We start from the raw sequence: 13,684 nt of genomic DNA, 5'->3' as shown, positions 1-13,684 counted from the left end.
ACTGAAAGCAATAGGTAAAGGATTTGTTCACTGTGCAGTCTCATGAGGCAGGGAACTATATGAGGTAAGTGAGCTCCCCAGCACGGCTGCAGCAGCATGTTCAGGGGCATGAGGGCTGTCAGAATGCAGCTCTTGTCAGTACTTGCAGTCATTTGCATGTGCTGGTGGCAGGAAGTTTAAATGACCAAAATTCCTAACTGTGAGTTGCATTCTCTGGAAGTCAGAGTGGGGGTTGCCTTCCAGCAGGAAAATAGTACAGTGTTTTGCGTAATAGATTCATTACCTCAAATGTTTACAAAACATATCAGAAGCATAATAATTAATGTTATTGGGGTACATTAAAATGGAGGGAAGTGAAGATCCCTGATCTGCAGAATTTTTAGATTCAGCCAAATTCCAGTTGTGTTCTGAGCTGACCTTGAGGAGTTTAGCATCTCACTGAACTGGAGTAGTAGATGAATTCCTATTCATTTTTGACTATCTGTTTGCAAGTTGCCTGGTAAACAACCTATGAAGCAGTGCTTTCCTTCTGAGTCTGTATCCATTGTTCTTTCCTTTTACTTCCCGTCTTTTCCACCCTCCTTTCTTCAATCTTCTCTCTTACTGTCTTTTTATTCCACTGGAACTTAATTAAAACTTCAAAAATTATGGACTAATAGTGTTTTCAGGTACTTCTGTTTTCTTCAAATTTCAAAGCTTCTGTTAGTCTCACAGCATAACAGATGTCATAACAGTTTTATTTAATGTAAATGGTAAAATTTATTGCAATAACTAAATAACTTCTGATCAGTTTCACAGTGAACTGTCCTTGGGTGAAAGAGGAGCTACTCAGTGCTAGGAAAAGCTGGGAGCATAGCAGGGGTTTCCCTTTGGGCTCAGCTGTGAGGCTCTTAGGCTCCTTCAGTCTGCTAGTGAACATGTCCTGACATTTTAAACTGTTATTAGAGTATGTAACATTTTTAAGTATATGGTATTGAGGCTGACTACTGCTTGAGCTGCTGTGTGCCAGAAGTGCTATATTTCATTGGGTTTTTATTTAAGTTGGGAGTGATATCTTTGACCTTTCTAAGTAATTGTGAAAAGCCATTTTTTCTTTGAATCTTCATTATAGACACGGGTTATTAGGAGGCAGAGGCCAGTGTCAAGAAGAAGGAAATTAGAATTTAGTTTCTTTTATTACTAAAAAGAGTGATAAAAGCCTACTCTTAGTAGTATGTTTTCTTAGTAAAGTGAAAAGTAAGAGTACTTAAAGTAGCAAGTAAATAGTTAAATTTCAGGCAGCACTGGCTTGCATGAGACTGATGTACCATTTACATCCCTCCTAAAGCGTCAGAATAATAAACATAATGTGTGCTATAGTGTTTTCTTGTGTCGATAACTGCTTTATGGGTGGCTTAAAACCAGCCTTGAATCAATTCTGGATTGACATACAGGCTGGGAATAGGCTCACAAAAACAATGCAACACTGCCAACCACTCGATGACAGCACAAACAGCTTTGAGAACAAGCACAATGTGAAGGCAGAACACAATGCCCTGCAGTGCAAATCTTGGCCCCAGGAGCAGCCCATTGTGTCTCCAGACCATCCTGTATCAGTATAGCATTGAAAAGTAAATTCCCTGCTTGGCTGTTTACAAAGGTGCTATTAGATCTGCTATTACTATTACTGCTACTGAAGAGGAGATCCTGCTCTCACCAGCCTACACACACCTCTGCACTCCCAGCTCCTGCTCCCCCCTTTCCCCTTCACTGATGAGTCAGTTCAGGTCATTAATCTGGCAGAAAACAAATTCAGCGATTAAAAAAAGAGAAATAGTTTTACAGCGGTTTAGTGACTTGGACCAACTCATTATGTGATGAGTACCTGAGCATGATCTGGAAAGAAGTGAAGACAGTGGCCTGAAGCAGAAGTACTCTATGCTGGGGAGCAGGACCCCATCTTTTGAAGGCAGCAATCCTGTTGAGGTGAGTCCAGCTGTAATACATAAGCCCAAGAACACGCTACAGCACGTGCACTACAGGAAGGGAATAAATTATGTTTGCTTCTCTGTTCTTTCAGAGGTGCCCACAGTACTACAGGTCATGTTGTGACCATGTATTCACAGTAAATATTTGGACTGTTAATCATTTTGAAACCTTCTAATTGATATCTGTGAGGTAGACTGGGTAAAATAAACACACAGCCCCTCAAAAGTGTGCGCCACCCTCAAAAGCTGAGTGATCCACCTCAAAATGTGTACTCTGCCATAGGAGGTTACTCCTGGGGAAGTGTGGGTGTGTGCCTTTCATTTTCCACATCCCCTCCAGGACAGGTTGCCTGGCAGCCTACTCACACCATTGTCCACAAAATTGGATTAATTAGCTGATGTGCAGCCAGCCAATAGTTACACACTCAAAAGAGGTGCCCTACTTGAATTGATAAAAGGTATGTCCTGCCTTGGAGGTGGAAATCAACTCTGAAAAGGGTGTGTCCTATTAAAATCATTATAGTATTGTGAGTAAGTATCATCTGTTTTCCTTGAAAGGTGGCTGGTTTAGGACTAGGCAAGCTCATAAAAAACACTTATTCATTGTATTCTAGTGCATAGCATTCTGAAAGGAGAGGGGGCCCATCCATATCACTATCACCATCATCTTATTCCACAGGAGTGCAGATCCTGTTGGATGCTATCAAAGACAGGAAATAAGATAAAATCCTTTCCTTCTCTGTGAATCAGTCCAGTGGCAGTGTACTGCCCTGTAGCTGATAATGCAGCTGATTTCTTTTCAGCTAGTGGGTTTGAATTTTTTTTTTGTATTCTCATGGAATGCATCTGAACATTTATATGCATATCTATGTAGAGAAGATACATATTTGAAAATAACATTTATATGAAATGAATGTGAAATGTGACACTGCATAAGTGAACAGAATATTGAGTTCCTAAATGCAGACAATTGGCACAAAATAATAATAACAATAAAGTAGAATAATTGTCTTGCAAAAAGCATACAAAATGTGAAAGTGAGATGCTCTGGATGCTGTTAGAAAAAAATGGAGGGCATAAGTAGTTTGGGAATTAAGGTAAAGCTTCTCTGGATGAAAATTGATTGTTTCTGCTTGTTCTGACCTCATCATACCTGCTGCACCTGAAATCTGTTCCGAGTCACAGAGCAGCCAATTATTGGTCACCTTGCTGTGACCTGTGCAGTCAAAAGCTGCCTTTTTGGTGCAACAGAAAACAGCTCTTACAGAAGCACACACTACTGATGCCAGTGCTTATGTTGGGAAATTCAGCTTTCTCCCACCTCCTGTCAGTCTTTACCTTTTCGTTTGAATATTGTCTGCTCTTGAGCGTTTTCATTTCCAAACTGCTGGGAACATGAGTCTCCTGGTTAGAAGCTTTTTAGATGGAAATCAGAGGGAAATTTGTGTTCATTTATTTAGGATTCCTGTAGTCTTAGCAGAATGTGACAGCAGTCCCAGTAACAGAGAATAACAATGATTCTGGGAGTCTCCTAAGAAATGGGAAATGCAGGGTTGGGCCTGCTTTCCCAGATTCCAGCAACAATCTTGATGGGAATGCACTAGAAAAGCAGATCATGTTGCAGAAGTCCCAGTCATCTGGTAGCAGTGCCAGTGCTGCTCAGGCTCTGCAGAGCCCTGGATGGAGGCACCAGCTGCACTGTCAGTGTTTCCTGGTGTGCCTTTAGGGTGTGTATGTACAGAGCCAGGGGAGCTGGACACTAGGGACTAGTATCTGGGATTTGGTGCTTATAGAAACAAACACTTCAAGGGTACCAAAGCATACTGACACAGTGGTTTGCAACAGAGTCAGTAGCCCCATTTACTGATTCAGGGATGCTTTTTTAATAAATAAGTGTTAATTACACAGATATTGCTGTGAACCAAGCCCACTGTCCAAAGGAAGCACGTTTCTTGCCTAATTAAAAGTCTTTACCTAAGAATATGTTTTTATAATAGATTTGAATAGCTGCTGTACAAGTTATTAAAATAATGTGTTTTCCTGCTCACACTTTGTACCAACTCAAAAAAAAATGAATGAACATGCAGTAAAATGTAGTACCAATTAGAAAATAATGTGTAAAAAAGGTAGGTATTTCCTAGTGCTGTGCTGGGACATCTTGCTTCCTTTGGTGGGGAGGAAGATAAAGGTATTAGTAACGTAATGGCCTCCCTCTCTTGCAAGTGTTCAAAGAAAATCAACAGATAACTTTCACAGGTGCATTTGGGGGAAAATGTGGTCTTTTTTTGCGTTCATAGTCTTCTCCCAAACTGCAGTGAATAAAGACTGTATAAGACTTCTGTTCTGCTATAAGTTATAGGTTTGGCTGCTTTTTCAAGGCAAAGTCAATGATCATCTCCTAAGATCATATTGAAAAGGAATGCCTTTATTAAAGTGTTTGTGCAGTATGTATGCATCTGTCATAGTTTTCAACCAGCCTATCCAGAACAGCGTTGCCAGTGGCTGCACTTGTTAATGCTGGCGAGTTGCCCCTTTCTCTTGATCTGGAAATGAGCTTTAGCAGCACCACAAGCTCCAAGCTCCCCCCTGTGGCACCACAATTTTATTGTGCAAGGAACACGCTTTGAGGGATTCATAAGCAAGAGCTCTGAACTTTGAGGAAGTACTTGAGCCTATGCTGGAATGATTTGGATACAGTCCATCCTCCTGAGCAGACCTCTGCATCAGGGCAGGTAAGCCCAGGGGTTTTCTTGTGTATCTGGGTCTAGCTTAAGTTCTTTTGAGTAGAGGTGTGGTGACAGACTGGGGAAGCATGAGTGATGGAGGATGTGTGTCACATCATTATTTTATTGTATTTTCTTTTTTAAACAGTGAAGTCTTGTATATCTGCAGGCCTTAATTTGATTTTCTCTGCCATGATTGTATCCACTGGATTTCTGTTTAGTTTCCCCACAGAAGTGAGAACAAAACCGAGTCACTCATCTTTCACAGCCCTTGTCCTGTTATAGATATTCTAAATAGTGCACTTTGTGTTTAGCTGTATCTAAGACAAAAGTGCTGGCCATAGATAGATCATCACCTGATCATCACTACCTGCTGCCTTCTCCCAGTAAAAGGGGAGCAGTTCTTGGGCTGAGAGTTGGCAGTCATCCTGTATGAAGAGAACTGTGTTGCATTTGATGTTTTCTTTTGCTGTGTGAGGGAAGCACAGGGTGCAATACATTTTATGTTCTGTTTCACAAAATTTTCTCTTGACAGCGGTGGATGTGGTACTTTGAAAGTCAGATTATGGACAGAAGTAACATGTAATGATCCAAGCCATGGTCTTTCTAAGCAAGATATGGTGGCCAGCTGTTTCCATTTATGCTGACTGTTCTTCATGCCTCATTCCACATGGGAAGTAGACTTGACTATTCTAGATCATTAGAGCATTTCCCTTAAAGAGGGGAATTTTCAGTTGCTCTCCAATAGAACTAATAGATGAAAGTGTTACCATATTCTTGTAATCCTTATTCTTGGTATTGATGAGTGACTTCAAAATTTCTGAAATTATGTTCTTAGGTGACTTTACAATAAGAGAACTTTCCATCTGACTCTGCCTTCCAACCTCCTTCACTGGGGTTATTTGGGAGCATTTCTCATCTCTAGTTCCAACAGGACTAGATCAGTGTCTTGTTAAGTTTGAGCTGCTGGGTATTAAAGACTTTGCAAAATTGTGCCAAAAGTAGCTGGAACTCTCTTCCATCTTTATTTATGGCCATGCATAAATTCAAGATTGTGTTTCTGTAGCTTGTCTTACTTCAGAGACACTTCACTGTGACTAACAGTAGTTGCCGTAGTTTAGATGGGACAAAAGATATTGATGTGATTTTGGCTTGATGTGGTGTCTCTGGGTCAGGTTTTAAAAGCTGTGTCATAGGTTCTTCAGTAACTTTGAGAGATTTCAGAAATGGATGCTTTGTCATCTTGGTTAGCACAAGTTAGTGAGAAGCCTCTTTTCAGAGGGTGCTTTTCAACTGAAAAGCACCTTCTTGGGCCATTGCCCTGTTTCTTCCTGTTCTCTCACAATTTCCTAGAGTCATCCCATGATTCAGCCTGTGGTTATGATCAGACTCGTTTTGATTTGTGTGTGCTCACTGCCACTACTGAGAAGAGCGAGGAAACTGCTTAAAACTTAAAGGTTATTTATAAAATAACATTTATAAAATAAGCATGACAGTTTATATCAAGTGAAGAAAATGTAATCCAACATGATAAAACTACTTGATGCCTTTAAAAAAAACCACTACGGTGCCTTTTAAAACTATTTTTTGACACTTTGTCGAAGATCAGTGGATTCTCCTGAATTCTCCTGAATCAGGCATTTTTCTATTTTAATAGTATTGTCTTGAAAATTCTTGTTTTAACTTGACTCAGAGCTTTGTCTCTCCCTGCACTTTAGCCATTCACCAGAAGGTGGGGCTTAAGATATTGTCAGTGAACTAGAACTGAAGGAATTTCACAAAGTCCTTTGGATTGGAGAGTTTGAAATGTTTATTCTCTCCTCCCTGTTTTGCAGAGGAAATCCTGGATCAGCGTGACAGCTCCTCAGGCCATAGCACCTCACACTCAGAAATCTCAGTGGTCCCAGACTGTCTGGTACCAGCATAATCTAATTAAACCAAAATATCATCACCTAAGACACATCAAAGAACAGAGTCATTGTACCAAAAATGAGAATCATTGTGACCCTGGAGATGCTAGTGATGTTCTTTGGGATTACTGGGAAACTTATGAATGGGAGAGAGAAGAGTGTTTGCCTCATATTGCTGCCCCAGTCCCAGCAGACACCTCTGTTACAGAGTGATAACAATTGGGTTAGAAGTTATGATACAGTTTGGGTTGGAAGGGTCCTTAGAGATCAGCCAGTTCCAGCTCCCATGCCATAGGCAGGGACACCTTCCATGAGACCAGGCTGCTTGAAGTCCTGTCAACCTAGCCTTGGCTTGTGTCCCCATGGGCCAGAAGCTGGTCAGCTTGATCGCTGTGTGGGGGTTTGCAATGCTGGACTCCACACACCTCTTGACAATCTTGGGCTCGTGCGAGCACTTGGGGAAGACTCTTTCTGGCACCCAAACCACTGCTGCCTTGATGTGGAGCTAACTTGTGAGCTGCAATCATTGCACTGCAGTAGCTGGAAGCCTTTTGAACAGCAGGGGCCCAAGCCCCACAGTGCCTCAGGGACGAGTGTCTCAGATGTTGAACCTGAATGAATTCTCTGTGAGGCTGTGACAGAGCAGCAGGGGTGCATAAGGGTATCTGCAGTGACATGTGTTACTAGGATCCTGCACACCAATGGGCTGCATGGAAAGGAGCAGTCTCATGGCTTTCTGCTTATATGCACAGGTTGCTTAAGTGCAATGTGGATCATGCTAGGTCATGTTTAGTAGATAACTGGAAGCTGGATAGATCTGTCTAGCTGCTTTATGGATGCATTCAGGATTAAGACTTCATACTGAACAGTACTTGACTAAAAACTTAGTGTCTCCCTTAGCTTTCCTCAGCTCTAGTTTGGGAGGAAGGATAGCTGCCTTCTCTGCATGATGCAGGGAATGTTTGACTCAGAGAAGCCCTTGCTCATGCTCTTTTATGTGTCAGAAAGATAAAATTTGGATCCAGTTATCTTTGGTGGAAGTCCATGTATATCCTTTTCCTGGATGATGTGGGTGGGATGAGATTTTGACCCCTTGCCCTTATGTGAGCTTTCTACTGAAACTGTTTGACCAGAGTAGCTGCTCTCTGTGGTGGCAACTCACATCACAGTGACAGAAATGTCTTTTTTGGGTGAAATCAAAGTTTCACCTAGATCCTATCTTTGTCAGTGGCCTGTCTTTGGAAAGGCCAAAGGCTGATGCCTAGGAAGAGGATAAGAATAGAGCAAATGAATAGCAATTGCTCCCTACAGTACTTGTCTGATCAGCAATGATTTCCAGCTGATGGATTCATTGAACTAGAGATGATGCCTTTATGTTCAATTGCCCTTTTAGAGACTTGGAACAATTCTAGTGGGCAGTTTTCCCAGGCCATGTTTGTCCTAAGGCTAAATTCCCACCACCTCAGCTGAGCTGTATTGGACCCATTGGAAATCACTTCAGTGCTGAATGTAACAGATTCCCTTGGTTAGCCATCTAGGTGCTGACAACACTGATCAGTGAAGATTCAGTTCCTTCAATTTTACACCATTCCAATGAATGGTGCAAAATCATTTGCTCAAGATAGCAAAACCTAAGAGGGGTGGCAAAAAATTTGACTTATTGAACCAGGATGAATGGTTCAGTGTCCTCATGAAAAAGAAATGAAAAATAATTTTCTGCCTGTTTTATTTCAAAACAATAGCCTTATCTCTATTTCAGTTACGTGTCCTTTTTGAACAGTGAAGGTAAGTTCTGATGTGTATTCAAAACATTAATCTCTTTCCTATCCTGAAAAACAATCAATAGGCTCAAAGCACTACTGGCACCTAGCAGAAGTTAACCACAACTAAGAGTGAGGTTAACAAGGCAAACCCACTTGCTCAGGAAGTTTTTGAGACAAATCTGAAACACAGTGTTCCTGTCTGGCAACAAAAAATACATTAAGTGTTTTCTTAGCTCTTAAAATTCATTTAAATTCCAGCATTCTCGTGGGGAAAATTGGTTTCTGAAAAGAATTTGCATAAAAATTATCTTTGTACCCACTTCTTTGGAAAAAAAAAAAGAGTTGATTGTAATTTATTTTCATAATCACTGTGCCAAGTATTCCAAGTATGAGGAAATACTGAATTCTGCATCTGACTTGCAGCAGCAGATTTGCTCCAGACGGCCTCATCTCCCAGAAAATTGATGTCTGTTCCCCTTGCAGTGTGGCTTGGATGGGGTGCTGCCACCATCTTAGCCCTTACTCTGAGGCACACATACCATAGATCTTGTTCATTCTGGTGCTGCCAGAGTCCAGCAGGGGTGAAGGTCTGATTCTTCTGGGTTTCATACAGCAGGAGAAAAGAAATTATCCCTGCCCAGAAGTACAGGCAGAAAAAAGAAAGACATACAAGAGCAAGGCACCAGAGACTGCTGAGAAATGACCTTGATGTGGTGAGGGTTTTTCAAAGGCCTGTGGAGGTCATGTAGATTACTTGGAAGTATAAGTGCAAAGGGAATTAGCTAAATTTCATTTTTCTGTCTGCACAGGTGTTCTTGTTCAAAGTGAAGGTGACCTGGTTGATGCCATTAAACCAGTTTCACTTCACAATTTTCATGAGTTCCACTGGATTTTTTTTAGTTTTCCATGGTAGACAGATCATGGTACTGTCCTCTTTTCCACATTGGGGGTAGAAGAAGGACAGACAGAAGGAAGAGGAACCATTTCTTAGGGTCAGAAATGAGAGAGTTTGGTACCTTGTTAAAGAGATGAGGATTGAGCAGATATCAGCCCTTCAGAGCAATTTGTCACTTGCCTAAAATCTACACAGGAGAAAGCAAGGCAACCTCAAAGGCTGAAGGATAACAGAGGCTGAGAATGGTCACCTAGGGAAGGTCTGAAAGGTAAAAAGAGAAGCCTTTGATGAGGTATAGCCAGTGGGTGCTAGGAAGCAAGAGGATAAAATAGAGAGTTAAGAAAATGATTGGGAGTAATGTTCTGAAGGGAGTGAGTGCAAAACTGGAAAGCAGAAGGGCTGTGAAAGGATGTGAGAAGAAATGACAGATTTTAGAGAGGCTGAGGAAGGTAAGAAAGCTGAGACATAGAAACAGTCATGTCCAGAGGTCCGCGTAAGTGAAAGATGATATCCAGGAAAAGGGTGGAGGGGACTTAGGGGAATCTGGTATTGACCAGTCAAACACAGAGGGCAGTGCTAAAGCAGATATCAACATCACAACCAAGCAGACCAGTGAGGGAGTAGTCCAGGTGTCCTGGTTTACAATACAAGATACATAATCTATTACCATCTGAGAAGGGTGATCATCCTTATCTCTGTGGGAAGTATCTTCTGTTAATGGGCCATTGAGTCCTACTGTATAACTGATAAGATTACATCATCCCATTGGGAGATGCTCCAGCCAGGAGGACGAGCCAAGCCTTTCCTACCTAGATAAAAACTGAGGTTTAGAATGCCAAAGGCAGCCTTTTCCCACTGGATTCCAGAGGAAGAACCAGGCTTTTTCCACATCATCGCTGGACCCTTTGGAGAAAAACTGCACCAACACCCTGACTGACAGGGTATCAGGTTTTATTCTGACTCTGTCAGTGGTTTTATTTTTTTTTTAATTGCATGTATTTTGTTTTTTTCCTTTTTTTCTCTTCCCTATTAAAAATTGTATTACTGACTTGAAGTCTCACTGGTTTTGCTTTTCAAACCAGTACACCAGGGCAAAGGTGAGATCCATTCCAGTGGATTAATTTCTGTATGAAATACAGACCACAGCTGTAGGGTAAATCAATGAAAGAAAGATTCCAGGTAATCAGATGGGCACCAGTGTGGAGGTGAGAGCTAGTGAGGCTGTGGTTAAAAGGTAATGATGTGAGGTCAAATTGTGACTTCCAAGAGAGGTCATCCAAGAGTTATCATGGCACAGCTGTGTCAGGATGGGATATGTAGAGAAGTTGGATGAAGTGATAATGGGAAGAGGGCAAGAAAGAGCAGGGAGGTGCTGCAAGATTATTGATAATGAGAAGAAAAGCCCAGCAACCTCTTTCCACTTTTTATCCCTGGAATAATTAATTGCTAAAAAAGATGTGGGAAAGAAAAGGAAAGAGTACAGCGACCACAATAATGAAGAAATGGTGAGATGTTATTTGAGAATAAGGAGTGAAAAGTTAATAAAATGGGAGGAAATATGACTGGGCAAAGGAAGGCTGAGGGAAGACAAAACAATAGTGCTGGAGAGGACAGGGAGGCAGGTGCAGTTGGAAAAGACCTTTTGAAAATGCTGCTTGGACTCCAGGGCTCTTACAGTTCTGAACAGAAAGGGAGGAAAGTGCAGGTCCCTGTGACTCGGGGAGTGTACTCAAACCACTACTAGTTCTTCCTATGGCAGGCTGAGTTCCCTGTCCTTTGGTGGTACCTGAATCCCAGCAGTCCATAATCCACAGTCCCATGCCATGTGTCTCAAATAAAAGTACCTGTGCCTGAGGTAGAGACACAAGTTCATCAAGGCAAAGCTTAATGATAGAACCCCCTGAATGACACAAATAGCCCAGAAGAGCTTTGCCCTGTGCTTTGTTTCCAACTGGTGCTTCAAGTATGCAGAGTCACCATGCATTGAAAAAACTTTCTTCTGAGGCAAGAGCAAGAGAGCTGTGCCCTTCACAGCATGGTAGTGTCATGTTCAGAAGAGCATCCTCCATGCCTGGGACATGGGCACAGCTGGCCTGTGTTGATAGTGTCTTCCAGCCTTACTGGGCAGCCCCAGGTGTGCCCAGGGGCAGTTCTGCCCTCCAAGCTGCCCCCATGCGATCAGCCAGGCAGAGCTGGGCCACTCTGGGGACATCCATCTCAGGGAAACCTTCAGGAGACAAGTCCTAAGAGCCAAATATCAACAGCGTCTGCTGCTAAGCTCAGGAGCAGGAGCAGCCACAGCTGCACATGGATCTGGCCTTCCTCATGGCCCTGGTGACAGGAAGACCATTCATGAAGAAATTAGGCACAACCCTTCAATGTTTTGAGGATCTGCTTGTGCAATGGCAGCATTGTTTCCAGTCACCAGGCTGACATGAAGATTTAGGCAACGGAGCTGTTCAGCAGAAGGGCCCTTTCTGAAGAAGAGGAAGCACAAAGATCTCAGTGCTTCTAGAGACTTGCTTGAACCTGTGAGGAACCTGTGGGCCTTTGGCTAATTCCTGTATGCAAAATGAGTAGGAGGGAGGATGCCTTCGCCAGGATTCCCCTTTGAAGATACACTTAAATAGCCTGCTCTGTGCATGGGCCAGAGTTTTTAATAGGTCTGGGTGATACTTTATGCTCATCAAGCAGCATTTTGTAGAGCTATTTGAGAAACCCTGATTTGAAAAAATATATATATATAATGTTGGGGTCAGGGCAGGGAGGGGAGGTGGTGAATAATATTTTAGGGATGATTCCTTGACCTCAGAAAGTTCATTTATTCTTATTTTCTATTTAATTAATGAAAAGTCATGTCTGTCCCACACTTTTTCAATTATCTGTTTAAGATCTGCAACCACAAATAACTCCAAATATTTTAAGTCTATGCAAGTCACCCTAAAGGTTGAAAATCCTTTATCTTTTTTCCAAATATGAGTAGATATACCTACAGTTAATTTCAGGTCTTAAATACCACAGATGCAAAGTCACCAAACTCTGCAGATCACCATCTGGACTTTACCATGTTTTAAGAGTACTGTTACTGAGGGATAATGTGACCTCAGCGATGTGACTGACTGTAAATTCATAGGGTCATGCTGTGTAGCAACTGGAAGAATTAGTCTTGGGTAATGAGATGCCTCTCTGCCTTGTAGCTGTCAAAATCAAACACTAGTTTAAAATTCATTGCATTGGGTGCCTGCCAGAAAATGCAGCGCAATGCAGTTTATTTGAATTCCAACTCTTCTGAGTAGGGCTGAAATTTATTGGAGTAAACAATATCCCTAAAAAAACACTGTGAGAACAAAGCAATTGTAGTCATTAAGGAAACAGTAAGCCTAAGCCGTTAATCAATCCTAGTTCTTTTCTTGCCAAGTAGAGCCAAAACAATAGCCTTTTCTTTAAACAGAAAGATCTCTGAGAACACATTTTCTCCACTACTGCAAAATTAGAATTGTCTTCTCACTTTAAATTTCTGGGAATGTGAGTTTCATGGAGGTGTCTATCAGGAATGGGCTGTCGCTTGTTCCTAGTTGAGGGGCAAGGGGAGTGTTAGGGCAAACAAGCTTGGACAGCTTTCTAAATCAGTGGAGTTTATATGGGCCCAACAGACATTTATTAGTTGGGAGATGAATCCTCTGAGGCTCTCAAATTCACAAAGGACGTCCTCTCACAATCCTGTGACTCCTCACAGGACCAGAGCTCCCCATCTCTGTCTCCATTTCCATCCTAGTCACACTCCCTGGGCCAACAGCACATGAGTGTCCCTGGAATCACTGTTCTAAGCTGCTGGCCATGGTCTCATCAGACAAAGAGTAGTAGTAAGGGTAGCCACTCCTGGACTATGTCCTTAATGCTCCTAGTTTCTGTCAGAGTAGCTGACTGCTGTCACAGTTAAGGAGAGGGCGGTGAAATTGGGGGTCTAGAAGTCCTAAACTCTCCATCATGTAGACAGGCTGTGCTTCAGGGCCTGTCCATGCAATTTAGATGGCCTCTGTCCCATGGACTTGTCATGAAAATCTGTTTATTTTGGCAAAATGGCAAAGCTCAGGGTTTTGTGTAGAGCCTCAAACTCACCAAGTCTCTACTGGAAGCTTTTTTTTTCCTCTGTCTCAAAGTTACCACCATCTGCAACTGGGGGGTAGAAGCACCATGCAAGAATGGCAGCGTAGAATTGCTCCATGCGCCTTTCCAGTTCAGTGCTCTTCCACTGTGGAGGGCTCAGTACAGAGGGTGAGGCACTTTTTCCTGTTTTAGAAGCAGCCACAATTGTGTTTAATTTGGAAGAACCCATGATAAGAGTGACACACCTTTTATTAGACTGCTGCTTGCCATGATGAAGCTTTCAGGACTCGACACGTCATTGTGCTGACTGAGCTTTAGC

This window comes from Cinclus cinclus, chromosome 3, assembly GCF_963662255.1.
Source record: "Cinclus cinclus chromosome 3, bCinCin1.1, whole genome shotgun sequence".
NCBI classification, from domain to species: domain Eukaryota; kingdom Metazoa; phylum Chordata; class Aves; order Passeriformes; family Cinclidae; genus Cinclus; species Cinclus cinclus.
This window is presented reverse-complemented; position numbering follows the sequence as displayed.